Source organism: Cervus canadensis, chromosome 28 (genome assembly GCF_019320065.1).
Source record: "Cervus canadensis isolate Bull #8, Minnesota chromosome 28, ASM1932006v1, whole genome shotgun sequence".
Classification (NCBI taxonomy): Eukaryota; Metazoa; Chordata; class Mammalia; order Artiodactyla; family Cervidae; genus Cervus; species Cervus canadensis.
In genome coordinates this window covers 13,259,474-13,275,691 of record NC_057413.1, presented here as the reverse complement: position 1 = coordinate 13,275,691, position 16,218 = coordinate 13,259,474, and the positions used below count along the sequence as shown (strand labels likewise).

Below are 16,218 nucleotides of genomic sequence, written 5' to 3'. Positions count from 1 at the left end.
GACCTTGATAATGGAGACAACAGCTTATATTCTTGGACTTAAGAGTCCAAGGCATACTGATGTCACACCAGATCACAACTCCTGATAAAATACAATTTTTCAAAATGAGACCACTTTTTGAATTTTGGTTTGCTATATGACAACAGAGGTATGACTCTGAGATTTCAAGAATTATTTTAAGAAGCAAAACAGAATCTGTAACGTACAGAATGTGCCTTAAACCACATGCCTTAGTGTCTGAAGTAGCTTTTTCATCTGTTTTCCCCTGCATTATGTCCAATTCATTTTAACAACTGATTATTTCCTGTATTAGCTTCAGATTTTTTATATACACCAAAGAGCTTATATTATCTATGCTTTCTCAGTGTCCAGCTTCTAGTGCAGTGCCTGAAATTAGTAAGTGTTCAATAAAATAATTGTTGAATTAACATACTAATTGATTAATGAATGAATCACACTGAGATAATGCTATCAGATTGAAAGGAATATATGTGGATATATTTCAGCCTGTTATGGGACAATTTGGAAAATGTGCAGTTTTAAACAAGAATTGTGGCACATTGATCTCTAAGGAGTGGGGACAAATGAGAATTTATTAGAATTTCTTAATGGGGGAGTAGAAAAATAACTGTTTTTTTTTTCTTTTTTTAATAGAGCAAGTTTTATCAATAGTTTTAGGCATCTAAATGGTACACACGAAGAAAATATGGTTCACATCATAATACAGCCATTTATCTACTGGAGGAGGTCCCAGAGACAGATCTCCCAGACCCGGATGTCACCCACCAGCTCAGGGTGGGCTCTCTGTCTGCCTTTCCTGGAGTTAAGAATAGTGACGGGATTTATCAGCATTAAAATCTGGGGCTCCTGGTACGATGACTTCAATCATGTGATTAGGAAAGATCACAATTTATTACTGGTCAAAAAAGCTAATAAAATATGAACGTGAGTGTATAGGTGTGTACATTAACTTGCTGTCTTGAACATGAGGAAGGCAAATGGACTCCTTTTTAAACTTTCTTCTAACTATCATTTTATTGTTCAACCTTGTTTCCTCCAGTCAGCTCCTTGAAGTCTGAGAACTCAGCTTGGGGAAGGGAAGAGCTGGCTGCCTTGCTCTTAATGAAGACAACGTGACAACACTGTCCTGAGCTCAGCAGTGCCTTTAGCAAAGAGTCTCCAGGTGTTTGCCTGCAGGAAGTCATAAAGTCAATGCAAATCGAGACACAGTCTCCACAGGCAGAACAGAACTTCCCTACACAGGGTGCTCTGGCTGTCACTGTTACCATCTTTGTTGCCTTAACGATCATTTATTGATAATGGCACTTGAAGAAAGAGCCCTTGAGTAGGTATTAGATTTTAGTTACCTGGTGTATCAGCCAAGAACAGAAGGTTGTCCTCATAGTATTGACTCTGCCCGGTTTGCCTCACATGAAAATATCTACCTTAAACTAGAAATGAAAGAAAAGCTAGGTCTTTTCAACGCTGCTTTCCTCATTCCTGCCAAAGTGTTTATTGAATCCCTAACTAAAACCATTTGTGCTCTTGAACTTTCCTCCTGGAAAAAAAAAATAGTGATTATTGTTTCTTTCTCAGAGGGACACAAAGAGGGATTACCACAGGAAATCCAGAGAGGCTTTAGAAGATGAGCTTGTGTTGAGATAGAAGCCAGAAGCCCACTTAGCCAACGGCCTCCATAGGACCTGGCACGGAGGTGGGTAGAAAACAGTAAATGCTACAGAACCCCCATGTGAAGAGGAGAATTTGGCATTTGTCCTTCTCAACCCTGCATCCCTCAGCCCCAAGTGCTTAAGAATTCTGTGAGCCATTGCCTATGGCGGTGACACTGATTTGTATCTGGGTATGAACTTAAATGAAAACATGAATTGAACTCATTACATGAGGAAGGAAACACTGCCAAATTTAACAGGATGAAATTCCAGCAGGGTGTCAGGTTTTATGGGGCTGTAGTGAAATACCTCATAGAAAGGTTTCCAGTTCATAAAACACTTTGAAAACATGCTTAGCTCTTTTAAGTTGAGGGGACATTATCATTTCTATCTATAGCATTTCTCTGCAAATTGAACTCAAATATCCTTTGGGCTGGCTACACAGAGAGCAGAAGAAAGACATGGAAGAAACTTGAACTAGAGATTGCTTCCTTGAAAAGGTTTCCTTCAGGCGGAATTATGTGAGAGCAAATGACATCAGAAACTAGTGTGTCAGGATACTTCTGCCAGCTCCATATGGTCCGACTCATTTTCACAGGTATTTAATTAATTCAACAAATATTTAGTGAGTTCCTCTCACATGTGGGTACTGTTCTAGGCATTGGAGGTACAGTGGTCAGTTAGACAAATCTACCCTCACAGTACCTACATTACAGAAGGAGAAGAAAACAACAAATAAATGATCAGAAAATATATTGTAAAAGTCAGGTAGTGATCACTGTTATTAAGACAATGGGATCGAGGGTGTGGGGTGATATTTTAGTTAGCGTGCTTTGCAAAGGCCACTTCAACATGGTGATGTTTGAACAGAAGCTTAAATGAAGTGACCTGTTGAATCCAGAAAACTAATTTTATAGATTGTTTGAAAGGAGGTTGGTCAGCATCAGCTGGTTGAAGGGTTGGGAAGTTATTTTGGTTCAAAGATGTTCAGTGTAAATAACCACAAGACTGACCCTCCTCTCTCTGTCAGTGGGAATTTGGATACAGCCTTGCATGTTGTTTTGGGAATTTTCTGGTGCATCTGGTAGAGTAACCAGTATGTGTTCTGCATCTTCTGTCTTGACCTTCTTTTACTTGCTAGCGAGAAGCAAAAGCTGTAGGGAGTGGCATGAAGAAATGTAAAAGAATTTTGTATCTTTCAGCCTGAGCAGAAGTTGACAGAGAAAAGGAGCTAAGAGTCAGAAAAAAACAAGATATGAGGGGAAAAAAGGCAAACTCCAACTGAAATTCTCTTTTTGGTTTTCTGTCTTTGTATATAGCTTTCTCAATAGCCTTGTTAAAAAGTAAATATCTCTGCAAATTTAATTTAATTTTCCTTTGGCAAATACAAATAAGGCTTATTAAAATGTCTTTCCCTTCTGCAAGGTGCAAACTCCACATTAGCAGATTTGAAACCTCTCACATAATTCAGATGGCAATGGAGGTTTTAACTAGGCCAACATCAACATACAAACCAAGAATCCTTCACGTGTGGAACACTTACTTAGAATGAAATTGAGTATGTTTGCCAAACCTGACTACAAATGGTTTATTCTGAGGTAAAGCATATGAAAAATACAAAATGATTTTCAAAGATAGAACCTTGATGATTATCAACTTTTACTTCTAAATTCCGAATTCATTTAAATAGCAAGATGATGCTACATGTTTCAAAGTTTCTGTATCTTGGAAGGGTATATTGTCTAAACTAAAGTTCAGTCTCATTTCTAAGAAGAAAACTAGGAGGCAGTGCTTGCATGTGTATGAATGTGCAGTAATATGTTTTTAGTGATATACTACTACATGGGGCTAAGTGTACGGTTGAGTTGTCTAGAAAACATCTCATCTGAACCTTAAGGTTGAGAATATAATATTTAGGTAACTAGTTTTGGTCCAGGTGCTCTTCCGCCTGTGGTAAGCCTTGCATGTGAACTCGCTTACATACATTCTCAGTTCTAGAGAAGGAAAGAAGTCGACGGGGGTACAGATACATGCATGAGTGCTAAGTCACTCTAGTCATGTCCAACTCTTTGCAACCCTATGTACCAAACCCTGTCAGGCTCTTCTGTCCATGGGATTCTCCAGGCAAGAATACTGGAGTGGATTGCCATGCCCTCTTCCAGGGGATCTTCCTCCAGGGGATCCCTGACCAGGGATCAATCCCGTGTCTCTTGTATCCCTTGCACTGGCAGGCGGGTTTTTTATCACTAGCACCACCTGGGAAGCCCAGGGGTTTAGAGCTGGATGATAAATGGCAAAATGCAAGGCAGGGTAATGATACCCTGTGTTAAGAGCACCACTTTTGTTGTCCTATGTACTTGGGTTTTAGGCTTGGTTCTTGGGTCCAAATGTAATTTTGGGAAAGTTTCTCAAATTCTCTAAACCTCAGTTTCATCTTCTGTAAACCCAAAATGCTTAAGGGGTCACAGATGATCATAAGGAGTGCCTAGGAAACCTGGTTTTCTGATTCTAAGTTTAACATCTAATATATTACCTTCTACATAAGAATTGATAAATAATTAATAATCATGCAAAAGGCTTTCTCCATTGCTCATTTAAATTAATACTGCCAAAGAGCTCAAATATAATTAATGAGTTAAACCTTTATTTGGTCCATCTTCAAGACTTTTGCTCAGTAAATTTTTGTTGAATAAATATTAGAAAAGTAATTGCTTAATTAATTATTTCTTGAGCAGCCATGACTGACTATCCAATGCCATCACCTCTGAAAATTGACTCTCTTAGTAACCTAACTTGGGGGAGGGGTTAAGAGCTTAGAATTAGCACCCCAGCAGAGTCTCTCACCCCTAACTCTCACCACATCCAATTTTTTCCCACCAGTTGTTCACTAATTCTAAAAACAGAACTGACTACATAATTTGCAAGGTCAGTGCCAAATGACAACATAGGGCCCCTTGTCCAAAAAGTATCAAGAATTTCAAGACGCAACAGTAGAGAGTTAAACCAAGTCCAGGACCTTTCTGAGCCTGGGGCCTTGCACGAATGAACGGACCGTAGGCCCATAAAGCCATTTACATCTAAAGAGATGGATATTCACTTTAGTACCTTGAAAATGTATCCCAGAATAGGCTGTGATAAAACTTACTTATTTAACAACATCCAAGAAAAAACTGGAAGAGAGTATACAAAGTGGCTTGTGAGTAAATGTGAACCAGTGTCAAGTTTGGAATCAGATTCATCTGTTTTGGTGTTTTTTTTGTTTTGTTTTGTTTTTTTCATCTGGTTTTATTTTTTAATGTCGCTCATAAAATTTTTTTAATTGAGGATAATTGCTTTACAGTGTTGTGTTGGTTTTTGCCATACAACATGAATCAACCATAATTATACACATATCCCCCTATCTTGAGCCTCCCTCTCACGCACCCCCTGGTCCCACCCCTCTAGGACATCACAGAGCTTCAGGCTAAGCTCTGTTTTATACACACAGCACCAGGTTGTAAGGGGAAGTAGTAAGACTGACATTTAAAATAACTATGGGAGTGAATACCATGATAGAAGGATTATTTCTAGTCCCAAAATTTTGTAAGAGACCAAGTTTAAAAAGCCAGGTTTTGTTTTGTTTTAATATGTCTAGTGACATGAATACTAGCTCTATCTCTGCATCCACATATTTTATGGATTTGCTTGTTTTTGTTTTTATTTTCCCAAGGGAATTTCTTCAGCAGTAACTAAAGTCAATGAAGAAAGTAAAGGACTTGCAAAAGTTTCCTAGCTGATTCTGCCAACTGAAATAGTTTTATTATGCTGTTCTTGTGGACAGAATGAGTCTCAAAACTGAAATCAATTCAATGTAAGTTTGTGTGCATTCATGTAATCACACACCACACACACACCCTCATCAGCAAATTATTTGAAAAATAAATGAAATCGGTGTCGAATTTGGAACATGAAACAGATTAGCATGCTCTTTGTGCTACCAGAGTATATCCGAAAAGTAAGCAGCCAAGTCCAGCAAAACCTAGAGACCTCGAAAAGCCACCAATACACATAGAAGAGTGAAGCTGGTTTTTTTTTTTCTTTTCTTCCCCTCACATTAAGTCCAATAGCAACTAATCCTGAGGAACTAAAAATATACGAGGTGTACAGTAACCCCCTTCTTTGGCTCTCTCTGTAATGTATACAAATCTGACTGATAAAAGGCTCAATTCACTCAGCAGAGAGCTGGCTTCTGTCTGATGGAATTTCACCGTGGAGCTTGCACAAGGAGAGCAGTTGGAGCCTTTATATGTCTCATCCTTCTCAGTGGGAGACACAGCCTTATGAATCTGAGTGATAGCAATGAGCAGTCTGGGACATGTTGGTCGCTGTCTGCAGGCATCTGACGGGAGGAGGATGTGATTGCAGCAATGTGTTTGGGAAGTCTGGCTTTCTCCCTCAAAGCCCTCTTTATTCTACGGTTACCTGGCGTTGCATAAGAGCCAAGCAGGCAAATTAAATTCCTTCTATTCAGCCTTGCTGAGAGGTGAAAAAACTCTTCTCTCAGCTGGCGATGTTTGTCACTGGCTCTGTCCTTCCTGCATGGCAGGCTGTTGGACATTCCAATAACCAGGCTGGTCAAGAGTGATGTCTTTCGTTTTTATTTATATGTTGGTTCCTTTCTAATTCTTTCAGAATTGTCCAAATCCATCTGAGGCCCTGTGTCTGTATAAACTAATTTCCATGGCTGCTCCTCCATGTAAGACTTTGCCATTCTCTGCCTCCAAAAGGACTTGGATCTAGGATGACCATAGCATCAGGTATTTCTCAGAGATTTTTACACTTATTTCTCACTACTTATATTTAAATTTAGAGTTATTCAAATAATTGTCTTGTTATCTTTGAAACCAGGAACCTTGTAACCACTGTACATTTTATGTGCGTTCGTCATGTTGATCAGTTTCATTATGTTGTGTTTTGATGTGTTCTTACGATGGCCATGTTGAGATACAAACTTGTCAAAGTGCAATTATGTTCCCCAAAAGAAGAAGGATTTTTAAATTAGCTCAGGTCATTGGTATGTTTGTAGTTTTTTTTTGTTTGTTTGTTTGTTTTTTTGTTTGTAGTTTTTTCCCAGGAGCTGTGGCTAAGTGGATGAGAAAGCTACAGATTATCTGACAGGAGTCTATTTCTTTGTACCTTTCACAGGCTGATAGCAGTGTGTAGTGGACTTTACTGTCTGAGCCACAAGGAGTTCCTGCAATGCAGGAGGCTGGGGTTCAATCCCTGGTTAGAGGTGATCCCCTGGAAAAGGATATGACTACTCACTCCAGTATTCTTGCCTGGAGAAGTCCATGGACAGAGGAGCCTGGTAGGCTACAATCCATGGGCGACAATCCAAAGAGTCAGACACGACTGAGCGATTGAGCGATTAACACTCTCACTTCAGAACATCTTTAAATTTCCATGCAATACCAAGATGCTTTACTTCTGTACATTTTCCTTTTCCTTTTTTTTTTGCATGGTTAATTTCAAAGAATTCAATTCAAAATACAAAAGTGAAATAATCAACATTCTTAAAAACTGCCCTGAATCTCAAGGGACCTGAGGATTACTTACAAAACCATGAGAATTGACCCGATAAAGCTACATAACAAATTTAAACAGTATTCTCTAGAGTTCTGTTGTATTCTGCAGTTTTGTGATTCCATAAAACCAGCTTCTGTGATGCTAAACATAACTAAAATTATTTAAAAATCGCACTGGGTACAAGAGGAAAGGCAAGCTTTCTGAACCAGCAACAATGAGAGCTGTAGACATGAAATCAAAATATTACGTGAAGGTTTGACAAGATCTCTCTCCAAATTTTGTTGGGTCTCTTCTCAAAGATTACAAAGCAGGGAGAAGCTATAGTGATATATGCTGTGTTATATAGTAATATATGCTGATATATATTCAATGGGAACATATTCTCCAAACCAAGGAATCTGCTACCCCAGTCAATTCATGTTGAGTATGTCATTCTGTCTCTTCAAATATACATACACACACACACACACACACACACACATATATATTGGGGAAGGAAATGACAACCCACTCCAGTATTCTTGCCTGGGAAATCCCATGGACAGAGAAGCCTGGTGGGCTGCAGTCCATGGGGTCACAAAGAGTTGGACAAGAGTGAGCATGCACACACAAATATATATATACTGGATTCTTTCTCTCCTTAAATACAACATATAGATATTTAAAGAGAGACAGAGTGTGCTCTCTGTTCATTTTTTATGGTTGTGTAGAGGAAGAAAAAGTTTTCCTTGACCCTGTTAGGGTCCCTGGCTGTGTCTGAAAATTAAAGTGATGAAGACAGATTAACAAGAGAAAACCATACAGATTTTTTCCCCCCAGATTTATTTCATATGAATGTAATGTGACATGAGAGTCTTCATAGGAAATGAAAACAGACCTTCTAGTGTATGCTAAGTTTGAAAAGTGGAAAGTCAAGAGGAAAGTGATAGGACAAGGGGTATATGAGTGCAGTAAACCCTGGGAAACTTAGATCTGTTTGTTTGGCTTCCCTTTGTCTTCAGAGAGAAGGATTTTCCTTTCTTCCAGGTATAGAGAAGGCACCTCTCACAAGAGGGTTTTCTGATCTGTTTCAGGGGAGAAGGGCAGAGTGATTCTTCTGCTTTTCCTGTTTTCTCAGAAGTCCTTCAGCTTAAAATAGTCAATAGGCCAAGCTTCCATGTTTCGGGGTAGTATGTCCTGAGCATGTTCATTCCTCCATCTGAAACTTCCCTAAGAAGTTTCACAGTCCTGACACTGAGTTAGTAAATGGTCTCATAATCTCTTGTACTAATCTCTTAGTGCTGGGCACTTCCATGGAAACAAAAGAAAAACAAAGGTTAATGGCTAGAACAAACTATAAATTCAGCTTTTGAGTCCTGAGGGAATTTCTAGATGTTAGGCTCAAAGTGTATCTTCAGGCGTGAGGGCAGGCAGTGGCAGTCTTGCAGATTTTCCTGGTTTGGAGTTGGGGATGTTGTCATCCTGGGGATGTTGTCATTTGTTCCAGTAAACTCTCTGAGTGGCCCACACAACAATAGGCATAAAAGTTGTCCAAACATGAGCTGTTGTAAAGATTTCTCTGAGGTTTATATCAAGTCGTCCAACTTCAGCTTGCAGGACCCCAGGAAAAAAGGGTAGTTTTAATTTTTAGTGACTTCAAGTCAGAAGGGTGAGAGAAAAATTGGAAATACTGGTTTTAGGGAGAGGCTGCTAGATACAGAAGGAAACTAGAATTCAGGATCCAGTCCAGTTACAAGTAAGTAACAAGATCTGAAAGACCATGTATTGCATTAGATTTTAATACCCACAAGAGTGTGCTACAGTTTTCCATCAAATATACATATGTATTTTGTCTACTCACCGCCATTTCTATCAAAGATAATCGAAGTAAGACTAATTTCTTTGCAGTATAAGTTGAATGTTATGAAACCTGGCCTGATTATTTACTTAGGTGCATCAAAAATAGTGAATTCTCCTTTGCTGAGGAATCTCAGTTTGGATTTTTAAAGGCAAAAAAAAAAAAAAATTACTCTATTTAGAATTTAATTTGGGGAAGTTGTTAAGAATGTCAAAAAGTATGTATATCTGACTAAATAGAATCATATAATATTATAAAACTTAACTACCTATATTACCAAAGTGACATTATAAAACTAAAGATAAATATAGGTTATACAACTGTTAAAAACAAAAATCTTTAACTCTTTAATGTTGAAAATATTTGGCTTTCTTAAGTAATCAAACGTCTGATAAAGACAGTGTGAATTGAACTTTAGCAGCTCAATCACACATAAAATTTCTTTTCCACGACTGTCTACAATTTTTAAAAATCTATCCAATTTTTTGTCTTCTACATTTTTTCATTCTGTAACAATCAATCTTTCTGCTTTAGCTCAAAATTATTCTCTTCCCCTTAAATATGTCCTTTGAACATTCCTCAGCAAAAACACATCTTCCTTTCCTTTACAGATGATAATTTATTCTTATTATTTTTCATAGTTTTATTTATATATATTCATTAGAATTTTTAACCATGAGTAATTTTTATTTTCAGTGAAACCTAAGAAGTAAGCAACTGGGAACTGTCTTCCGTGTACTATAATTTTATAGTAAATTTGTAAATATGTCCTTTCATAATTTCTAAAGGCATATGTGTTTTCACAGTAAAATTTCTCATGTTCATTAACTGGTCCAATAAATTTACCTTCTCTATACCACATAAAAAGATGCCAAAAGTAGATAAACTTTTGTTCAGCAATTAATGTTTTATCTCATTTGGAAATAACCTATACATTCAATGAATATTCACCATTTAACTTTGTATAGCTTTAAGGCTTTCAGTTATTTCAAACCGATCTTTGGAACTATTTTTAAGTAAACATACTTAAACATAATTAATGTTGAAAAGTTCATTTACAAACTTTTATCCCACGGACATCTATTTAATTCACATGTTCTTAACTATACTTGCGGAGAAGGCAATGGCAACCCACTCCAGTACTCTTGCCTGGAAAATCCCATGGACGGAGGAGCCTGGTAGGCTGCAGTCCATGGGGTCGCTAAAGAGTCGGGCAGGACTGAGCAACTTCACTTTCACTTTTCACTTTCATGCATTGGAGAAGGAAATGGCAACCCACTCCAATATTCTTGCCTGGAGAATCCCAGGGACAGAGGAGCTTAGTAGGCTGCCATCTGTGGGGTTGCACAGAGTCGGACACGACTGAAGCGACTTAGCAGCAGCAGCAGTAACTGTACTTGAATTGCTTGTGAAAATTTCATGAGACAAATAACAAAACTAGCCATCATTTAAAGTTATTTTTCTGGTTGATAAAGCAGGCAAGTATAAAAATACCACGAAGGCAAAGACTCCAGAAAGTTAAAAATATGGTTTTTCCTTTCCATTTTTTTTTTAACTGCTATTCTTGACATGCATCAAACAGTTCACTTTTATTGCACATTTGGTTCTTAGGTTGAATTTATACTTTTATAATTTTAAATGTTTAGTAAAAACATAAGCTTATTTGACTGGCAAACCTAGGTAGAAAGTAAATTGTTTCTCTGCTTTTGTATTTAATGCGGATAACACTGAAGATATACCTGTTTTAATTTTACCAACAATTTTAAAACTAGCTTTATTTTTCAAAGAGTATCCCAGATCATGCAAACTTCAAAACATGTTTGGGTTAGAGTCTGTATTTCTGAGAGTTTTAGAAATCCTTAATTTATGTGAGTGTTCATTTGTATCTAAGCTGACTTGAATAGGACTCCTTTAAGTGATTCAATAAATAATTTTTTATATCATTTAGAGGTAGAAACTGTCACATAATATATACATACACATATGTACAATATGATATATATCTATATAAACATATAAACAGTTGCAAGGAGACCTTGTAGCTTTTGTTTTAAAACTTTATCCATGTGTCAAGTAATTAATATCTGAGATCTAGTGTAATATTATTTAATATTTTCCCTTTTTTCCCTTAAATGGAGGACAGTTCTATTTCCAATGTCCTGGGCTTTTAGAATTTTGAGATAAATAGGTGAGGTTTGGGGATTAGTAAAGCTACGTGGGCTTTGAATTGCTCTCAAAGCCACATTTCTGATTCATAAAGACTGAATTTATAGAACAGGGACAGTTGTTTATACTTCTTCAAAGAACTGGGTCACAGCCTGACTGTTATCAAGAGGCTGACCCATGCATCCAACTACATTATATTTAATTTGCTTCTTTATATCAGAGAGAAGAATTCCAACTAAAATGAAAACCATTAATATTTATAATTACCTAGATTTAAGATTCTTCTGGGGCTTCCCAGGTGGCACTAGTGGTAAAGAACCCACTTGCCAATGCAGGTAGGTGTAATAGATATGGGTTTGATCTCTGACTGAAGAAGATCCTCTGGAGGAGGGCATGGCAACCCATTCCAGTATTCTTCCCTGGAGAATCCCATGGAGAGAGGAGCCTGGCAGGCTGCAGTCCATATGTTTGCAGAGTTGGGTACAACTGAAATGACTTAGCACGCATGTGTGCATGCAAGCTTCTTCTGAAACCTATCAGAGTAATTTTGAATTCTATGTCGCAGTTGAATTGTATGATATCCTTTCATTCATAAAACATAAAATATAACCATAAAATATAAACCACCCAGTGAAGTTGGTTCTATCACCCCAATTTCATACAAGAGTAATGAAATGGTAAATGAATTGCTAAAATCACACATTTAAAACATGACCACCTTTACATGTTTAAAGCAGCATGTGTGACTGCACAACGCAAGACCTTTCCACTCTATTTGGCAGTACAAGTATCTTCTCCATACTCACCTCATAGGTCACCATCTCCCTAATCTCTCAGAATTAATAACCCAAAGCCCCTTTTCTTTCTTGCTTGCCATATTAAATCAGTCATCAAATCCTGTTAATGTTTCCCTAATGTTTGCACTTGGCTTTTTACTTTCTCACCTTCTCATCGCTAAAGCAAGTGTTATGGACCCAATCATGTAAACCTCCCCCACCCCCTCAACTCATATGTTGAAGCCCTACTTCCCTGGTGGCTCAGATGGTAAAGAATCTGCCTGCAATGGAGGAGACCCGGGTTCGATCCCTGGGTCTGGAAGATCCCCTGGAGAGGGGAATGGCTACCCACTCCCTTATTCTTGCCTGGAGAACTCCATGGACAGAGGAGCCTCGTGGGCTACAGTCCATGGGGTCACAAAGAGTCAGACACGACTGAGCAACTAATGCTACCCCCTAATGTGCCTGTATTTAGATATGGGACCTTTAAGATGGTCACTAAGGCCAAGTGATGTCCTAAGAGTGGGATCCTGATCTAATATGACTGCCTCCTTACAAGAAGAGAAAGAGACACCGGGGATACACAAATAGAGGAAAGGCCATGTGAGGTCACAATGAGAAGGCAGCCACCTGCAGGCCAAGGAGACAGTCCTACCAGTTCCTTAATGGTGGACTTCCAGTCTCCGGAACTGTGAGAATTAAATGTCGGTTGTTTAACTCACCCAGTCTGCCATGTTTGGTGATGACTGCCCTAGCTAACAAATACAAGAAGGAAGTATAAATTCGGCTTCCCTGGTGGCTCAGGTGGTAAAGAATCTGTCTGCAATGCAGGAGACCTGGGTTTGATCCCCAGATTGAGAGATCTCCTGGAGAAGGGAATGGCTACTCACTCCAGCGTTCTTGCCTGGAGAATTCCATGGATGGAGCCTGGCAGGCTACAGTCTTTGGGATTGCAAAGAGTCAGAGGCAACTTAGCAACTAAACAACAATGCCTAGTCTTTAGGAATGAGGTCTAGCCTTACTTGTGTTTCCTTATCTAGATCATAAACTCTTTGTGGGGACTAGGCCTCCAAACTGATATCACAGGAAGGACCTAATTCAATGTCTGGCTCTGATGTCTGTTGATTGAGTCATTAATTTTATCTGGATTGTCATGATTTATCTTATATCTGCTCTTTTGTGGCAGTCCTCTGGCTGTTTTGCAGAACCAACAGTTTTAAAGTATTATAATCTGCACGATAACAACAGCAAACATTGCCTTCTTAGACTGTCATCTAAAGAAAATGCGCTACGATCCTTAGCATTTAGAAACAACTATGGAATTGTGAATGGGCTTCCCTCATAGATCAGTTGGTAAAGAACCTGCCTGCAATGCAAGAGACCCGGGTTTGATTCCTGAGTTGGGAAGATCCTCTGGAGAAGGAAATGGCAACCCACTCTGCTATTCTTGTCTGGAGAATCCCAAGGACAGAGGCGTCTGGCAGGCTACAGTCCATGGGGTTGAAAGAGTCGGACACGACTTAGCAACTAAAGAGAGAGAGATGGATTGTGAAACAAATTTCTTCACAATAATGAACACTTCTGCCATAATTTTCCATTCTCTAGCTAAAGCTGAAGTACTCATCTATAACAACAAACAACTAGAGTACACCCAAAGACACACATACGCACAGACACACACACCTGCCCTTCCCAACGCGGCAGGAGACAACCAGAAACCATCTCCTTGTCAAATCTGGAGGGATGTAGGTACTCACAACTCATTTGCAGCCCCACGGTGCTCTTTGCAGCCCCACAGACTATAGCCCGCCAGGCTCCTCTGTCCATGAAATTTTCCAGGGAAGAATAGTGGAATGGGCTGCCATTTCCTGCTCCAGGGGATCTTTCTGACCCAGGGATCAAACCCATGTCTCCTGTATCCTCATTGGCAGGCGGATTCTTTACCACTGAGTCACCTGAGAGGCCCCATGTTTGGAAATGAAGCCTCACATCCATCTTTCCTTTCTAGTTGAAACCTGAAGGCTTAAGAATACCTAGGGACTAGACTGAGGTATGGGTAGTTAAGGAAGTCGTTGAGAAGCTTGTTAAGTCTTTTCTCAAAGGGAGTGCTTAACCACACTTTCCACCCCTGGGCTTTAACAAAGAAACCCAGCCATTAACACAGGAAAGCCTCTTGCTTGCATTTTTTAACTGCTGACATTTGTACCTTTTGGAGGAAAGTGAAGGGCATCTCATTGCCTCCTTGTTTAAATCAGGCTGGAAATAATGGGGACAAGAGGGAAGCAGGGCTAATTTCCTTTGTCTCCTATTCAGCAGATAATGGTGGTCTGTGTGGTGGGTGTTAAAGGCCAGGCTGCCGCGGTGACCTGGCGATGACTTCATTCTTCAGAGGTTTATCAAAGGCCCCTGTCAGTCAAACCCATGCTGGGAGACTGGGGAATGGCCATCTGGTTCACTGTTCATCAGAGAACAGAAAGGAGAGCGAGGAGGTGAAAAATCTTGCTGTCAGTTCTGAGCCAGGTGGAAGGGTGATGAGATGCCTTTGGAAGTGGGTTTAGCAAGTCTTAGGCACATACGCAGAAGAGAAATAAACACAAAAGTATCTGCGTGTGTGTGTGTGTGTGTGTGTGTGTGTGTGTGTGTGTGCGTGTGTGTGTGTGTGTGATTAAGAGAGAAAGAGGGAAAGAAGGAGGGAAGGGGCGGGAGAGAGACAAAGACAGAAACGGGGGAAGTAAGAGAGACGGAGATGCCGGGAGGAAGAGTGGGATGGAGACTTTTTATTTAAGCCACTGTGATCATCTTGAATTGATTTTAAGTGGAAAGACTGAAGGTCACTCATGCTGCTAACCCTGCAGAGAAACCTCTGAATTGGTTCCCTGGCTGTGGGGAAGAAAGGGAGTAAGTGGCTCACGGCGGGGATCTGATTTAATTTAAAGCATGACATATCTGTTCTGAAGCCAGAATTCTTTCATCCCAGCCATGTTGATTACAAGCACTAACAAGGTATTACAAGAAGCACTACCAGGAAATCTTCCCCTCTCCCCTCGCCCCAAGTCAACCACTTGGTGAACTAGGATTTTGTGGGGCCACGCAGCAGGGTCTCCCCTTAGGGCAGCAGAAAGGCTCCGTTGTCAGGAAAACTCCTATCCTCATGGCACCCAGGTTTGGGTCTGTGTTAACGTGATAATTCTTACCAGTAGCTGCAATGTACACAGTCAAGGCAAAGACAACATTTTTACCCATGGACATTGCAAGCACTTGAAGGATGCTTCAACATTTCAAAGAGCAGAAGGACAGAGACTTGGTGCTGTGTTCCTTCCTCCCTTCTTTCTTTCCTATTGTGGTAAACTATGCATACCATGAAATGGGTACCATTTTAACCATTTCTAAGTGAAGTCCACTGACATTGTTGTGCAACTGTTACTACATTCATCTCCAGGTCTCTGTCTTTCAAAACTGAAATTCTGTTTCTTTAAACAATAATTCCCCACTCCCCCTACTCCCCAGGCCCTGGAGACCATCAGTCTCCTTTCTGTCTCCATTAATTCGATTATTCTAAGTACCTCTTATAAGTAGAACTGTGTGGTATTTGTCCTTCTGTGACTGGCTTACTTCACTCAGCATGTTTTCTAGGTTTATCCTTGTTGTAGCATGTGTCAAGACTTCCTTCCTTCTTAAGGCTGAACAAAACTCTATTGTATGGATATACCACATTTTCTTTGTCCATTCATCCATCCATGGACATTGGGTTATTTCCACCAAGGCTTTCTTTTAAATTATGCTGTTCTTACATTCGTCCTCTCCTTCTAGGGCACAGCATCATTTTAAACCAGTGCCCTATAAATACTGTGGGTTTTTGGGTAGACATTATTTAGCTGCTGTCAACACAGGTACCACCTCAACTTAGAGTCCACTCCCCTGTCACAAAAACAAGGCTGTATTGTGGCTGATTAATTATTTAAAGTGGAGAGGGGCTCAGATTCAAACAGAGTGTGGGGAGAACTAAGAGATGAGGTGAAGAGGGGATATTCCTGTCTATTAAAATCTTTTTTTATTCTTATAGAAACATCTAAAACATGTAGAAGAAAAACTAGTTTGATGAACTTCCCATAAATCGCTGTGGTCATCAACAAATGACCAGTATTTTTTCAATTCTACTTCACATGTTGCCTCCCCGACCCTGCGTTGTTTTCCTATTTCCTAA

At 39.5% G+C, this 16,218-nt stretch overlaps 1 long non-coding RNA gene across 2 annotated transcripts in view; it reads left to right on the top strand.

Moving 5' to 3' along the window:
- Positions 1 to 779: 779 nt before the first annotated feature.
- The window catches only part of LOC122430037, an 88,018-nt gene continuing 72,579 nt past the window's right edge, over positions 780 to 16,218 (top strand). For both annotated transcript variants that reach the window (XR_006266215.1, XR_006266214.1), the window contains exons 1-3: positions 780 to 1,714; positions 5,380 to 5,520; positions 6,342 to 6,466. This is a non-coding gene — a long non-coding RNA (uncharacterized LOC122430037). The remainder of the gene's footprint in view (positions 1,715 to 5,379; positions 5,521 to 6,341; positions 6,467 to 16,218) is intronic.